We start from the raw sequence: 17899 nt of genomic DNA, 5'->3' as shown, positions 1-17899 counted from the left end.
AAGTGGTGAGCCGGCCAGCTCACCACTTGGGCCAATCAGGACGGAGTGCGACTTGAGTTGCCTAGGCAACTCAGTCCAGGGTGCCTAAATCCCCCTCCACCCCTCCTAGGTACCCCAGACACCACTTTGGAGGGCTTCTGTGGAGAAGCCCGCCAAAAAGTGGAACAAAGGGCTCGACTTGGGTTGGAGTCACAGAAGAGAACACAAACGCCATTTTAGAACCGAGTTTTGGCAAAAAATACCAACCGGAGAATTAATAATAATTAAATAAACCAGTGGTATGTTCGAGGCTATCGTAATTAAATAAATAACGATAGTAGCCTCAAACAATGGGAAAATCCCATAGAGAAATATTCGCGGTTGAATATAAAAAGTAGTATCCACTGCACCAGCCAAAGCTCGATCAGGGGGGATGGAGACCTGCCCCCTCGACTAACAGACCCCGGGGCAATCGAATTGCCCCAGCCAGTACATCCACAATATGATGGTTTGTACTGGTTCTGGTCAGAATTCAAGACTAGTAAAGTCAATGGTGACTTTACATGCCCTGGGAGACAGTAGTCAGTCCCAGGGTATGGAGTCTATACTGGGGGGTCACTATGACACCCCTGTGTTACTGCACTGAGGGTGCTGTGTAACACACATCACAAAAACGCATGAAGCCCTATGGAGTAAAAGACCCCATAGCCCATTAAACACATCTAGAGTCAAAGGAACACACTCAAATCATGTCCAAGAGTGAGGGTAAAACAGTCTCACTCTTGGCAGGAGAAATAAATAAACCCCAAAAATCCAGCAAAGCTGCTGGGGGACTCACTAGGTTAGGAAATTCAGCCTAAACAGAGAATTCTCCCTAACACTCGCCCCCCCAGACTAAGGGACAGGAGGATTTAATCCACTCCTGGATGAACCTCATACCTCTAGTCGATGACTTACATCCTAGAGAGTCCATCAGCATTTTGATGATGACACCCTGACCTGTGCTCAATGGTGAAATCAAACCCTTGCAGGCAGATCGACCATCTCAATAGTTTTGGATTTTCTCCCTTCATTTGCATTAACCATCTGAAGGGTTGGTGGTCAGTCTGAATGACAAAAGTAGAACCATACAAGTATGGCCTAAACTTCTTCAGTGCCCACACAATAGCAAAGCATTCTCTTTCGATTGTTGCCCACCTTGTCTCAGGATCCTTCAGCTTACGGCTGATGAAGCAAATGAGGTGCTCCCTGCCCTTCTCATCCAGTTGGCTTAGAACTGCACCTATACCTACATTGGAAGCATCAGTTTGTACAATTAAAGTTTGGTGGTAGTCAGGAGCTCTCAGTACTGGAGCTTGGCAAAGAGCTTTCTTCAGTTTTTCAAAGGCCTGATTGCACTCCTCATTCCATTTGACCTTTTTAGGGAATTTTGGAGAGGAGATTACATTCAGTGGCGAAGCTATGGTCCCATAGTTCTCAATGAAATTCCTGTAATACCCAGTGAGGTCTAGGAAGGCTCTCACCTGGGTTTGAGTAGTAGGTGTTGTCCAATTTTGCACAGCTTCAATTTTGCTGAGCAAAGGCCTTATTTCTCTACCTCCTACCTCATGCCCAAGGTAGACCACTTTACTTTGACCAATCTGGCATTTACTTGCCTTGATAGTCAAATTGGCCTGCTCAAGAGCCTGCAAAACATGTCCTAGGTGGTTCACATGTTCCTCCCCGGAGTGGCTGAAGACTGCAATGTCATCCAAGTATGCCATGCAGAGGTCCTCCATCCCAGCTAGAACTTGATTCACCATCCTTTGGTATGTAGCAGGTGCATTTTTTAATCCAAAAGGCATGACCTTAAATTGGTACAAGCCAACTGGGGTTGAAAATGCAGTTTTCTCCTTGGCATTGTCTGTCCAGGCTTTTTGCCAATAGCCTGACGTAAGGTCAAATGTGCTGAGGTACTTGGCTGCACCAAGTTTATCCACCAACTCATCTGTCCTTGGCAAAGGGTGGGCATCAGTCTTAGTGACTGCATTAAGAGCTCTATAGTCCACACAGAATCTCAAGTCTTTGGATCCTGCCTTTGGTACTAACACAACTGGGCTAGACCATGGACTAGTAGAGGGCTCTATTACCCCGAGATCAAGCATCTTCTTGTCCTCCCCTTTGATATGGGTTCTCACATTTTCTGACATTCTGTATCCTCTGCTTTTGACTGGCAGACAGTCACCAGTGAGTATTTCGTGCTGTCCCCAAGGGGTCAAGCCTGGTGAGAGTGAGAACAGGGAGGCAAACTGATTTAACATAGATTTGCACTCCTCTTGTTGCTCAGGTGTCAGATCTGAAGAGAGAGTGACTCCTTCAATTTTCTCATCTAAAGGTACACCTCTGAGGAGATCAGGGAGAGATTCACTCTCTTCTTCCTCTGCTGCTGAAGCTAGAAGTAAGGCTCCTACTTCAGGTCTGGAGACGTACGCTTTCAGTCGGTTGGTGTGGAAGACTCTAGGAGCTTCCCTGGGTCTGCCCAGATCCACCAGATAGTTGACCTCCCCAAGTTTTCCCACAACTTTGAAGGGTCCCATCCATTTATCTTGCAAGGCCCTCTGCCTTGTTGGGAGCATAACGAGAACTAGCTGGTCTTGAGTGAACTCAACCATGTTAGCCTTTTGATCATGCCAATGCTTGACCAAAGCTTGTCCAGCTTTCAGGTTATCATTAGCTTCTGTCATCATGTGTGACATTCTCCTCTGGAGACCTATCACATAGTCAGTCACTCTGACTGGCTTGAGGGGAGGAGCACCTTCCAATCCCTCCTTAATCAGGGCCAACGGACCTCTGACTGGATGGCCATAGATAAGTTCAAAGGGAGAATAACCTACTCCCTCCTGAGGGACTTCTCTATAAGCAAAGAGAAGGCATGGCAGTAGAAGGTCCCACTTTCTTTTCAGAGGTTCCTCTAAAGCACCTATCATGCTCTTCATGGTTCTGTTAAAACTTTCTACCAACCCATTTGTCTGGGGGTGATATGCGGTTTAGAACTTGTAAGTAACTCCACAGGTTTTCCACATGGCTTTCATGTAGTGGGACATAAAGTATGACCCCCTGTCGGATATTACTTCCTTAGGAAACCCAACCCTGGTAAAAATACCAAGGAGGGCCTTAGCCACAGCCGGAGCTGTAACAGTCCTTATAGGAATTGCCTCAGGGTACCTAGTAGCATGATCTACTACAACAAGGACAAACCTGTTGCCTGAAGAGGTTGGGGGATCAAGGGGACCAACAATGTCAATCCCTACCCTCTCAAATGGGACTCCCACAACTGGGAGAGGCACTAAAGGTGCCACATTCTTGGAGCCAACCTTACCAGAAGTTTGGCAGGTATGGCAGCTCTTGCAAAACTTATCTACTTCAGCCCCCATTTTTGGCCAATAGAAGTAGAGGGAGAGCCTTTCCTTGGCCTTCTTGAAACTCAAGTGACCAGCCAAAGGAATCTCGTGGGCTAAGTGCAAGAACTGTTGTCTGTTTTCTTGAGGTACTACAAGGCGCTTGTAGTCTCCAGGTTCAGACTCAGTTGGTTCACTGTAGAAGAGGCCATCTTCCCAGTGCAACCTATACTTCCCAGGCTCTTGCCCATCAGCCTGAGCAGCTGCCTGGTGGTGGAGACCCTCCAGAGTTGGACATTCTCTTTGTCCCTTACGAAAAGCTGCCCTGCTGGACCCACCTTCTGCCAGTAAAGACTGCAGCTCAGGATGGTCCTCAGGGTCCAGATCTCTAATAAGTTCTTGGCCTCCCACTAGCTCTTCTTCAGAGTCTAGTTCAACCACACAGGGTTGTACCTAGCTCTCAGCCTCAGCTGGAGGTGGAGTTACAGGTGTAACTGTGGACAACCGAGGGGAAGTCCTTGTTGGAAGCACTGGAGTGCTTGCTGCTGGCTTTTTCCTAGGAGTCTTGGGTTGCCCCTTTGCTCCTGATCTGGTAGTTACTGCAGTGAGTTGCTCCAGTGGAAGAGGAGGGATCTCTGTCATCATCTCCTGAGATAACCTTCGCAGGGTTTTCTCTCTTGCAGGTTTTGTGAGCTCCTGTAACCTTTTACTAGGAGGTCTGGGGGTATGTGACACAACTCCAAGAGCTTTCAGGTCATTACCCAACAGAACTCTACCCGGTACTTCACATTGTATACTGACAGGTATCTTTACAGCCATATCATTACACTGGATGAGAACTGGTAACTGGGGACACATCTGCACAGGCCCTCCAGCTAACTTGGTGAGGCATTTGGGTGCCTTAGCAACATCCTCTGCCTTGAAAAATGATTCATCCACCATAGTTATGCTGGCCCCAGTGTCCCTAATGGCAGGAGTCTCCTGACCATTCACCTGGACACTGTCTTTATAATACTCTTTAATATTATCTGGGATAGAATTATACACATCTAAATTCTGTTGTTCCCACAACCCCAGAGAGACTAAAGAAACACTGGCTGAGACACCAATGGGTTCATCAGCCAGCAGTAGAAGGTTTCCACTTGCCATTGGGACTTCCTCTTCTGGAGCGAAGGCTAAGGAGGCAAGCTGGATCCCTGAAGGTTTACCCTTGCATCTGGGATCTCCCTTCACATGGTCAGTAGAGCCACAAACAAAGCATTTACCAAATGCCTTCTGGAATGGTGGCTTGTTCTGCCCTCCCTCTGGTTTGTCACCAGAAGGTACACTATTCTGCTGTGGTTTTCCTTGTGGCTTACCCTTATGGTTTTGTTTGGGGCCCTCTCTGGAATTTGCAGTATTAGAATTCTCTTTGGGGTCCTTTTTAGGCTGTTTCCCCTCATTTTTCTTCTGAGTAACCCCAGAATCCCTGTGAGTGACCCTGTTGGAAACCCACAAGTCAGCAGCCTTAGCTAGCTTTCTGGAATCTAATTCCTTTGAATCAGCCAAGTGCTGTCTGAGGTCAGGAGAGCAGGCATCATAAATTGACTCCAACATAAAAAGATTCTTCATACCTTCATAAGTGTTCACCTTGTAACCCTTAATCCATCCCTCTAAGTTTTTCAACCCTTCACTCACCCAGGTAGCCCAAGGGGTACCATCATGCTTCTTGGTGGTTCTAAACCTCTTAAGATACTGGGAAGGGCTATCAGAGCTAGTTTCACACATTCATACTCTTTCCTATCCTCCTCCCCCAACTCCATTACCACATCAGTTGCAACAGGGGGAAGCCTAGAGAACAACTAGGTGAGTAAGTCATTTCCTGTGATGTTCTGGAGCCCATGATTATATTCAAACCGAGACAACCAATCCAACACATCCAACTTAGGCTCACACATACCAACCAATTATTTAGGCATCCGGGGTCTTTTAGGACTGGAACTTCTAGAGGAGCCAGAGAGAGAACCATTTTCAACAGACCATTTCTTCATTCCTAGCTCATGCTTGAGCTCCATTTCCCTTAGCCTTAGTTCTTGGTTCAGTTCCTGGTGTCTTTGTTCAGCCTGAGTATTATGTTTTTTAAACTCTAATTCAAGTTTCATCTTCTCTAGTTCAAGATATTGAGGACTAAGTGTGGGACTTGGTAAAGGTCCAGTAGATACAGCAGGTAGAGCAAACAGAGGCCTGGGGGGGACAGTCACAGCAGCCTCACCCTCCTCTTCTGACTCTTCCTCAAGATCATCAACATTTGGTTCAGTTTCAATCTCAATACTGTTATCTACAGTTGCTGGAGTGGTAGGTTCCTCTGAACCATCATCCAGGCTTTGGTTAGCTAACAACCTTTCTATTAGCTCCATTTTCTTGCCTTTAGTCAGGAGATTCTTATGCTTACAGAGAACTCTTAAACAATCAGCAGTTTTTGTAGCAAGGGATTCTTGACTATAACTTTCCACAGTTAACATGTTAGAAAGATTACTTTTTCAGTGCTAAGCTTTGTGGTTAGTTGCACTAAGGCATCCTAAAGCACTCTAAAATGTATACTTAATACAAATCCCACCGCTGTACACCAGTGTTAGGCAGAAACCTGTGCAGTTCCCTTTGGGAACACTGCAAAAGATTTAGGACTACAGGTGTTAGCAGTAAACCCACTTGGTAGCAGTCTGTACCACCCGGATTTACCTGGTAGCGGTGGCTGAGCAGTCAGACTTCCCTCAAGAAGAGTTAGGCAGTATGCAAAGTATACACAATAGGCACTCAGATACAATAATACAAGCAAACACTGACCAGAGCTTTGGTATCAAAGTATATAATTATTTATTTAAAAACACACTGTTTGAAACACTCCAGCACTCTTATTGTAAAACACTCTAAACACACTTACTATTATAATATATACAACCCTTATTCCTTATCAGATAAGTCTTAGTTAACACTACTTATTTCCAGACAAAGGTGAGCGCTTAACTATAGATGGCACTCCAATAACTTCATGAAGAAGGGAGGGAAAAAGACAGAATACGGACAGATACACCACTCTAAGATTTAGGAACACTATTAGCAAGGCAGAAGAGCAAAAGTCACTTGTGAGCCAAAGTCCATAGGCTGAGCCCACTCTTAGAGAGAGCAGAGCACAAATGCGCCCAAGATCACACAGTTACACTAGGCTTATAAAGTCTTGCAGAGAGTTCGAAAAGAGTTTCGAGAGGCTCAGAAAAGTTTAGCCAGGGTGTCGCAGGCTAACCCAGGTTCGAAAGCCGGGGGCTAAATCTACCCCGTACAGTCGGTGGCAAGGGAAGCCAGGCGGAACAGGGTACCTTAAGTGGGAAGGGTCCTCCAGCGGTGGCAGTTGTTCCTGGCAGCGGGTGCAAGTCTCGGCGTCATCCAGGGGAAGAGAAGATCTCGACATGGAGGAAAGCTGAAGGTCGTTGCACTGCTAGTGAAAAAAACTGCCGCTGAGTTTTCCGGTTAAAGGTATTACCCTTTATTTCGCGGTCGTGGTAAAACGTGGTATTCCGGTTGCCGGGGTGCTTGGCACAGGCAAGGCGGCCACGAGATGCGTCGGGAAGGTGAAAAGACAGTGAAACTGGTTATCCCCACCAGTCAAAGGAAGAAGACTCTCCGGCGGGAGATCTCCTCTGTCGTTGGGAAAAGTGGTGAGACGGTCCAGCAGGGCTCCACCGGTGGTATTGTCGTGGCAGGTCGGCTCAGCTTCTCCCTCGTCGGATTCTTAGGTCCTGTGGCGACTTCTGAAGTTCCAGTCCCCAAAGCCCTGCTTTTATGCAGAAAACCCCCATTCACTCAGCCTAGCTGTCACACAAACATGCCAAGTGGTGAGCCGGCCGGCTCACCACTTGGGCCAATCAGGACAGAGTGCGACTTGAGTTGCCTAGGCAACTCAGTCCAGGGTGCCTAAATCCCCCTCCACCCCTCCTAAGTACCCCAGAGTGGCACCACTTTGGAGGGCTTCTGTGGAGAAGGCCGCCAAAAAGTGGAACAAAGGGCTCGACTTGGGTTGGAGTCACAGAAGAGAACACAAATGCCATTTTAGAACCGAGTTTTGGCAAAAAATGCCAACCGGAGAATTAATAATAATTAAATGAACCGGCGGTATGTTCGAGGCTATCGTAATTAAATAAATAAAGATAGTAGCCTCGAACAATGGGAAAATCCCATAGAGAAATATTCGCGGTTGAATATAAAAAGTAGTATCCACTGCCACCAGCCAAAACTCGATCAGGGGGGACGGAGACGTGCCCCCTCGACTAACAGACCCCGGGGCAATCGAATTGCCCCAGCCAGTACGTCCACAATATGATGGTTTGTGCTGGTTCTGTTCAGAATTCAAGACTAGTAAAGTCAATGGTGACTTTACATGCCCTGGGAGACAGTAGTCAGTCCCAGGGTATGGAGTCTATACTGGGGGGTCACTATGACACCCCTGTGTTACTGCACTGAGGGTGCTGTGTAACACACATCACAAAAACACATGAAGCCCTATGGAGTAAAAGACCCCATAGCCCATTAAACACATCTAGAGTCAAAGGAACACACTCAAATCATGTCCAAGAGTGAGGGTAAAAGAGTCTCACTCTTGGCAGGAGAAAAAAATAAACCCCAAAAATCCAGCAAAGCTGCTGGGGGACTCACTAGGTTAGGAAATTCAGCCTAAACAGAGAATTCTCCCTAACAGGTATTACCCCTGTTGTGAGTTGCAAATCATCCGGTAACGGAGTCCACAAGTTCGGGTCGGCGATTGATCTCCTTTTTTCTCTGAGTAATACTCCTACTGGTGGTTTGCTTTGTAATTACCCCAAAAGGAATATTTTTTTGAGGAATTCTACGGCTACACTACGGGGTCAAGGCTGTTGGATTCCTAATACCGTTTCAACGATGAATGGAAGTTTAGGATGTGGGTGTTTCAAAATCAGCAGAGGTAAAATGTGCCTTGAGTTGTTTAAATGCTTGTTCATCTTCATCGGTCCACATGAAGGTTTTGTGCCTTTTCAGTAATGCTGTGACGGGATGTGCAATGTTCGAAAAGTGGGGTATAAATCGCCCATAAAAGTTAGCGAATTCTAAGAAAATGTTCACGTTTTTTACAGACGTAGGAGAGGGCCACTTTAAGATAACTTCCACCTTGCAATTGTCCATTTGGATGCCGTGCAGTGTTAAGAAGATTCCTAAGAACTCCACTGTGGTCACGTGAAAGTAACATTTCTCCAAATTTGCATACAAACGGTGTTCGCAGAGTTTTGCAACAACAGCTTTAACGTGAAGCACATGTTCTTCTTTGGTGGCTGAAAGATCAATATATCATTGATATAGACCATGACAAAAACATCCAGGAATTCTTGTAAAACGCCTGCCATAAAGAACTGGAAGGCCGCCGGTGCATTACACAGGCCAAAGGGCATGACTGTATATTTGAATAACCCAAATTTGGTGCGAAAAGCAGTTTTCCACTCATCCCCCTCCTTTATATGGACTAAATGGTAAGCCTAGCGCAAATCCAATTTGGTGTATATCTTTGCCTCTTTAACTTGGTCCAACAATACAGGAATGAAAGCTAGAGGATACCTATTCTTCACGGCTATCTTATTGAGTCCCCTATAATCGATGCACGTTCTGAGTTCCCCTTCCTTCTTTGGTATGAAAAAGATAGCAGAAGAAGCTGGGGACTTGGAGAGTTAAATAAATCTGTTTACCAAGAACTGGTCCAAGTACTCTCGCAAGTGCTGGTTTTCTTTTTCCGTAAGAGCAGAAATGCGGCTACATGGAACCTGCGAGCCTGGTATCAAATCAATTTGGCAATCATATGGCCGGTGAGGCAGAAAGGTATTGGCTTGTTCTTTTTGTAATACTCCTTCAAATTCCTTGTATATGGCAGGTCGTTTTTGCTCTCCATTGGGCTCTATCAGGGCCCCCAACTTTTGTGTTCTAGATGCTGGCTCCTTGTCACAACCGGTACAAATGGGTAACAGGTGCGAAGGCACTCAGATGGAAATATTACTGTATGCGTTTTCCAGTTAATTTCAGGATTGTTGTACTCCAACCAAGACATGCTAAGTATAAGTTGAAATTGTGGGGCATTAATCAGGTCGGAGGTTATACGATCTCGGTGGCCGTCTCTGCACAATAGTTTGACCTCTTCCATACACTGCGTTACTGGCCCAGATAATAATGGTGAACCATCTACCGAGACTATGTTGTCCACCTTCTTCCTTCTTTGCCCTGGTATGCCGATTCTCTGCGCCACTTTCATATCTATGTAATTACTGATTGCACTGCAGTCGATATAGGCTTCCAAGGCATACATCTTTTGGGGTTCTTCTAGTCTGATAAGGATGACAGGTACTGTAAGGTGTGAGACCAAGGTTGATTTCTCCTCCCTCGACAAGCCGATCCCTACTTTTGTCGAGTCTTGGAGTTTTCCAACCGTGGAGTGGGACATTTTGGGTTCACTGGAAGCACCTCAGCTGCTCCCAAGGGCCGTTTGCTTGGTTTGTTAGTACAGTCCTTCAGAAAGTGGCCTGCTTTGCCACAATATAAGCACAACTGGTCCTGGCGACGTCTCTCTTTCCTCCTTGGATAGTGGCCCCCTCACACTAGCCAACTGCATGGGCTCCGGGGTATTCTCCTGAGCACGGGGTTGCCTTTCGCGTGTGCGGATGTATAAGGGCCTATTCTCCGACCAGGCATGATCAGTCTTTCTCTCCTGTAATCAGTGGTTTAACTGTGCTACTAAGTCTATGTATTCTGAGCATCGTTCTGGCGTATTGACCACCTGCACCAACACATCTTTAAGTTCCCCACGCAGACACTGATAGAAAAGGGTGCTTCTTTTTTCTTCGGGCCAATTGGTTTCAGCGATGAGTCGCTTAAATGCAGTGATGTATATTAGCAATTCCTGGGGTCCCTGCCGTAAGACCAACAACTCCCTATGTAATGCTTGCCCCTGGCTTCTGCGAGCGAATGCTTTGTCTAACTCCCATTGGAATTCACCAAAATTAATTCAGGATGGGGTCATCTCGATTCACTAAATGCAATGACCAAGTAGCGGCATGGCCACCCAAATATGACGGTGGACAATAAGAGAGATAGAGGCCTGTTTGATGGGGCAGAACACTTCAAGTGGGATACCTTACAGAGCTTAAAATAACATTTTAATCAGTATATTTGTTCATCTTAAATTTCAACATCACATATATCAAATGTTTAAAACAGATATAAAAAGAAACAGCACATACATTGTGGTTCATTAGACATATACATTTACAAAATACATTTACAAAAGGCCGTTCCAGTAGCCTGGGTGCTTTTAACAAACATGGATTGTTTTATCCTGTTAGCCTTGTTTTTTTAAAAAACAAAAATACTTCAGTATACCCCCGAGTTTTCCACCTGTTTTGGTGATTAAATGCATCAGGTAATCACTGCAGTGCTTTTATACAGTGTAAAAGTCTCAACATGTTTCAGTACATGGGAAAACATTCTGAACTTTCAACAGGAGTATGACCCTGGTAATAGTATTGGCTTGCAACATATGCTAGTGTTGAGGATGTGACAAACGGTGGAGGGTGCAATCCATTCCCTACCAAACAAAGACAAGAAAAATCTGGTGTGAGCTAGTGATGCTTCTTAATCCAGTTGAACCCTTTTTAATAGAGTAACACCTGTAAAAATATTACCTGTACAGTTGTTTTTCAGAGGGCGATCCTGTTCCTGGGAACGTGGATAGGCGATAGCTTTCCTCCTTCCTAATACCTGATAAATAGGAAAGCATCAAAAATATGTATGCTTTAGATATCGCTAAAACTAGGACCAAAGGGGTATTATCCTCTGGTGCCACATTTAGATAGCCAATGGTCTTCTAGTTGGAGGGCCTGGTGTGGAAGTGTAATACCCACTACACTCGCCTCACTTGTAGAGGATGCAGTGGTAGCAGTGCTGTAAGGGCTCTGGTAAGGTGGGAACGCGCCATCGCTGGCTTGCTCTGTAGGCCTCAATGCGAGGCAATTGGTCTTGTTATGGTCAGTGTGTTAAATCTAGAGGGAATCGTAAAACTAGTGTCATTATTCTAGCCCAAGAATTCATATCACAGAGTAAGTTTGTCTATTAATACCAAAAAAGTACCTCTAGTTGTAAATCGCGGTCGCTAATGCCGGCTGTAAAGATTTGGACCTTTTCATCTGTCGCTGTGGCAGTGAGTTCAATTGCTCTAGTAAATTCTACTGTTCCGCGCTATTGCAGAAATTCAGGCTAAATGGGACCAGGAAACGAGCGTTATTTATATATCGCTATCTGAAGGCAGTGTATATACGCCATCTTTACCTATAAGAAAAGCACATCAATTGGCAACAAGATCAATACCAGCAAATTAAAATCTTGTCAGAAGAAACAAGATCTGAACTTCACTCTTTGGAATACTGGAAAACCTAGTGGACATTACCCTTGTGGTACATGCAGAGTGTGTAAAATGACCCAGAAAAGCTGAGAAGTGGACATTGGGACTAATAAAAAATGGACCCAAAGAAGTTTCTCAAACTGTATCACGAGTCACGTGATCTATCTCATCAGATGCCCCTGTGGTTTACCCTGCATAGGGAAAACCAATCGGAAGATAAAAACACGCATTATTGAGCATCAAAGCTGTCTTAAAAACAAGACAGATAAGGCTCCAATGGTCAAACACTTCCAGGAGAAAAACCATAATTTTGAAGACTTCACATGGACAGTTCTACTTGTTTTAAAGGGAGACAATGTAAGACAACTTGAAACTTTACTACTGAAAAAGGAACTGATATGCACATGTACAGGTAATATTCATACCTTTTAAAGTGAGACACGAGGCCTGAGCGAATCCATCGAATGGCACAAGATCAAATGATGTTATCTAACCCCTATTAAGACAATGGCCGGGCGCACTAAGATACCAACCAAACCCCGGCAGATCCAGTGGTGCGATGTCAGAACTTCCGTGCCCAATCCCCAGCTCCCACTCCCAAAAAAATCACCCAGGGTTGTATGACATGTGAATTGAAAATGTCCCCACTTGTGCAATAACCGCTTACTGTGCCCAATCTCCAGCTTTCATTCCCAAAAAGAACCACCAAGGGTTGTATGACGTGTGAATTGACCCGCTTGTGCAATAACTGCTTACTGTAAGAAACATACTCTACGTTTTAAGGTCACTCATCTGTGGGCAAACTAACGAATAATGTAAAATGCTTGGACTAGATATTAGTACTTGTGGTCAATATATGAATACTTATTTGAGAGGGGGCTCCCTCGACTAATAGGAAGGAAGATATACAATCAGCAAAAAATATGTGTCCAACCGAGACTAGTTGATGTCCATTTTTGTGCACAACGCATTTCGCCTTTTGCCGCCTAGATACATATAACCAAAGCAACTTTAGCTATGCTCCCCGTAGAAATAGTGAGAACATTGGCCCTCCTTAAGTCAGGTGAAGTATAAATATATAAATTAGGAGATTTATTAGGGATTTTTGCGATTATCCACCTTGACGAGCTACGTAATATGAGCGTACATCTCTAAATGCAAACAAACATAAGTGTCCATGTCAACCAGTAGTGCTTGAAAAGTCCAGGCTGCCTGACATTCCGAGATGCATATAGCTCCCATTACCTTTTGACTACTCCAAGATGGCGCACACTATTATCTCACGCGGCAGCGAAACAAACAAGGTCCAACAGACGCTACTAACAAACCAGTTGCTTTGACAACAGTTACTAAACAGAGGGAGACGCCGCCGGCCGCCACATACAACCCGCTGGACGCTCCACTCTCAGAGCAACTACTCGCCTGGTAAGAGCATTTAGCCATTAGCTTGCCCATCTATTCTAATATACACTGCCTTCAGATAACGATATATAAATTAAAGCTTGTTTCCTGGTCCCATTTAGCCTGAATTTTTACAATAGCGTGGAACAGTAGAATTTACAAGAGACAATTGAACTCACTGCCACGGCGACGGATGTAAATGTCCAAATCTTTACAGCCGGCCTTAGCGTCCGCGATTTACAACTAGAGGTACTTTTTTGGTATTAATACACAAACTTACTCTGTGATATTAATTCTTGGGCTACAATAATGACACTAGTTTTACAATTCCCTCTATATTTAACACACTGACCATAACAAGACCAATTGCCTCGCATTGAGACCTAAAGAGCAAGCTGGCGACGGCGTGTTCCTGCCTTATCAGAGCCCTTACTGCACTGCTACCACTGCATCCTCTACAAGTGAGGTGAGTGTAGTGGGTATTACACTTCCACACCGGGCCCTCCAACTAGAGGACTATTGGCTGTCTAAATGTAGCACCAGAGGATAGTACCTCTTTGGTCCTAGTTTTAGCGATATCTAAAGCATACATATTTTTTATGCTTTTCTAATTATCAGGTATTAGGAAAGACAAAAAAGCTATTGCCTATTCACATTCCCAGGAACAGGATCGCCCTCTGAAAAACACATGTACAGGTAATATTCATACCTTTTACAAGGGTTACTGTATTAAAAAGGGTTCAACTGGATTAAGAAGCATCACTAGCTCACACCAGCTTTTTCTTGTCTTTGTTTGATAGGGTATGTATTGCACCCTGCACCGTTTGTCACATCCTCAACACTAGCATATGCTGCAAGCCAATACTATTACAAGGGTCCTACTCCTGAAGAAAGTTCTGAATTTTTTCCCATGAACTGAAACATGATGAGACTTTTACAGTATATAACAACACTGCAGTGAACACCTGATGCAATTAACCACCAAAACAGGTGGAAAACTCGAGGGTATACTGAATTATTTTAGTTAAAAAAAAATGAGGCTAACAGGATAAAACAATACATGTTTGTTAAAAGCACCCTGGCAACCGGAACGGCATTTTGTAAATGTATTTTGTAAATGTATGTGTCTAATGGACCACATGTATGTGCTGTTTCTTTTTATATCTTTTTTAAACATTTGATATGCGTGATGTTGACATATAAGATGAGCAAATATACTGATTAAAATGTTATTTTAAGCACTGTAAGGTATCCCACTTGCAGTGTTCCACCCCATCAAACAGGCCTCCATCTCTCTTATTGTACACAGTTAACCCCTACCCGGGACTAGATAGAGGCAGCACTCCAATATTTGTTGAACGAGTGCAAACCCGGAGTTCCTCCATAATCTGAAGGGGCCCAAATATGACAACACAAAAGCCATCTTGATTTGGTCCGTAGGAAAGGCCCCTGGCCGACACAAAAAATATATTCTACACTGGTTCATAAAACTAGCATACCTTTGTGGGTCCCCTACAAATCATTAAGGAGGGTCCAAGGGAACGGTAGGTGGGGTGGTTACATGGATATGGGGCGCCCTAGCTGTGGTCCCATCAGATGAATGAGGTAGTCGCACCTGGCCTGCTTGCGCTAACAATAGGCGTTTGGCCAAGTCATCAGTTCTTTCTCTATTAACTACTGCTTCCCTTTTCACTGAGTTTGTTTCTGAACAGGTTGCGTGCACCTCTACTCGCAAGTCCCCGAAAAGGGCTGCTAACTGTTCTACCCCTGATTCCATGACACTCAGGCAGGGCTTTTGGCGTGGGTTTAGCATTCTGTAATGCTTACCTCTGGTGCCCTATAGGAGTGCCTGGTCCGGCCTGTTCTGACGCGTTGCCCCCTCACTCGGGTTACCTCTGCACTGAAGAACACTCCAGCCACTCTCTTCCCCAGCGGTCTGCTGGTGGCTTAACCTCCAGAGGAGCCTGAGGCTTGGCGGGACCTGGATGAACTTGGTTCCTCTGGAAAATGGTGTTCGGGGGTCTGGATAACGGAAAGGTAAGTGTATATATTTAATATTGTTTTCTATTGCTTTCTCTCCCACCTCCCATCTCTCCCCTTCCCTACGGTACGTGGGTGGCTGGCACATCGCGGCTTTAGCTCACCATAATGAACTGAGTACTGAAGGCCATGGTTAGCTGGAGAGGTATCCAACTCCAGTTACTTCACTGAAGACTAGGGGTCCAGACCGGCTTCGACGCACTAGATACGGATGATGAGCAGGTAAATTCTGGCGAGGCGTTATTTTAGATCTTGGCCACTTCGCAATGTAAAACCTAGCTTGTATGTACAATGTCTTTGTTGATGCGTTGAATATTAATAGTCTTTTTATTTCTTCACTTCTAGGCTAAACACCGGCAAGCTGTCTGGACTCAGAGCAAAGCGAAGAAGCTGGAACTTATATGCAAGTTAAACCGGGTACGGGATTTGGAAGGTACGTGGTATTTCAGTCTCTTACTATTGTCGTTTTCTGATTTCAGTTTCCCAGGAGCTGTGATTACTGTGGTCTGCAGACGAAGGACCGGAGACACCGGGTTACCAGGATGGGATGCCACAAGTGTACTGAGGTCAAGGTAAGGGTCAAGACCGAACATGAAGCAGTAGGCCACCGGGGCAAGTAGTTCTTCAATTCCGGGTGAGAATGCTGCAAACTCGCGTATGTGCTGATCGCAGGTGCAAAAGAAACAGGAGCGGTAAGCATAATACTGCTCTGTTAGGAAGCAGAGGAAACGCTAAGTGCAGGGTGTGGTCCGTGGCATGGTTTTATAGCCGCAGACCACGCCCTATCAGCAGTACACCACCAAGGATGTCAGATCCATGTATCTATCCGGTGCCATCTTGATTTCCACAGTGGGTTCGTCTTTGGCAGCCATGTTGGGATGGGTTGCTGCCTTCTTCCATATACGCCTCTGGCAGCCAGCCATCCCACAAACCAATCGGCTCCCTACATTGTCATGGGGGGAGATCCTCCTGGCCCTGACCTATCTGGCTTGTACCCGCACTGGAATCGTGACAAAAACACCAGCAGCAACCAAATACACAAAGAAACAGTGCTGCAAAAAGGAAGCAGGTAAACATTTACAAAACAACAACTGCTATACAACGCCACCCATCCTACCAACATCCATATGCCAGAAATAGTAAACCATTACATTTCCTCCTACTTCAAGAGCACACCTTAAAAATTGCTGGAACCACTGCAGACATTACTGTAAATCATTGTGCACCATAGCAGCGAAGAAATGTGGACTTTTATTTTTAATCCAGCATGGATTTTTTTTTTTCACAGACCCAATGATTATGCAAAGAAACACAGGATCAGCGCACATTCCACAGTACACTGGTTCAAAGTAGAGTACTTATGAAGTACTAGTTATAAGGGTCCACAAACTAAATAAATATATGCAATGTTGGGGACTACAAAGTAACGAAATACCTGCTCTAACATATTCTGTTCTCTTTCCCCACAGATAATGCAGCAACGAGTACTACAGCATTTCACATTTCATACACAAAAAACAACACAGGCCCTCCCCCATCCAAACAGTAAGTATGAAGTTATTGCTATCATACTTCTGGACAATGTCCACAGTGCAATGTGTGCACTTACTTCTGCAATGCACATAGCAATGCCAAAATTTATGATATGATATGATATGATATGATAGTTTATTTATATAGCGCCTATACACAATGTGTTTCAAAGCGCTTCAAGGCAAGGGAGGGAACAAGGGAAAATACAATGACATTCTTACAGGCCATGAACAGTAAGGATGTGAAATTAACTATCGTACTCGGCCTGACGACAAAAAGGAAACAGACAGGCGACTACCATACTAGGCCTGACGACATTTCTGGTAGAGCCGGAGAAAAACAAAAGGTGAGGGAGAAGGGTGCAGAAAGGTAGGGGAGGAACAAAAGAAGCGACTATCATACTAGGCCTTACGACATTTCAGATAGCGCTTGAGGGGGTGTGAGGAGGAAAAAAAACAGTAAGGGGAGGGGGGAGGAGACAGACGAGATTGCTATCATACTAGGTCCAGGGACAATTCTGATAGAGTAAGTGCATAGAAGAAAGTAAGGGGAGGAGATAGGAAAAGGGAGAAGGTAAAGGAGGAGAGAACAGAGAGTTAGCAGTCAAAAGAGTGGAGAAGAAAGAGGGGAGAGTGAATACAATTGCAGATGTCAGAAGTAACACATGATTCAGGGCCACCATGAGTACAAGATGCAAAGGAAGTCCAGCATGAGAGTTGAGAAAGGGTGACGCATCGTGAATGAATGAAGTCCATAAAAGTCAAATCCAGCATTGGCCACAAGACGGTGATGGTCAAACCAGAATGTATCAGGACAGACTCCTGCAGAAGTAGGCTTGAGGGGCGTGAGGGGGGAGCAGGGTAGAAGAATCAAGCAAAACAGGCAACACCCGTGTGCGAGAATGGTGGGGGCACAAGGGAACATCACAGGGGGACCAGAGAGGTTGGGGATGGCCTGTGGGGACAGAGGAACTAACACATGTTGGTGCATGCTTACCTGCTGTCTGTGCAGGGGGTCGGGCCCTGGGTCCTCCTGGTCCGAACAGGTCCATACAGGAATTGCCCTTTTCTTCATCTGCCCTTCGCTTAGGACACCCGGGCGAAAGATGCCCTTGATCTAATAGTTA

This window comes from Ambystoma mexicanum, chromosome 3p (genome assembly GCF_040938575.1).
Source record: "Ambystoma mexicanum isolate Mex_15411 chromosome 3p, UKY_AmexF1_1, whole genome shotgun sequence".
In the NCBI taxonomy this organism is placed as follows: domain Eukaryota; kingdom Metazoa; phylum Chordata; class Amphibia; order Caudata; family Ambystomatidae; genus Ambystoma; species Ambystoma mexicanum.
This window is presented reverse-complemented; position numbering follows the sequence as displayed.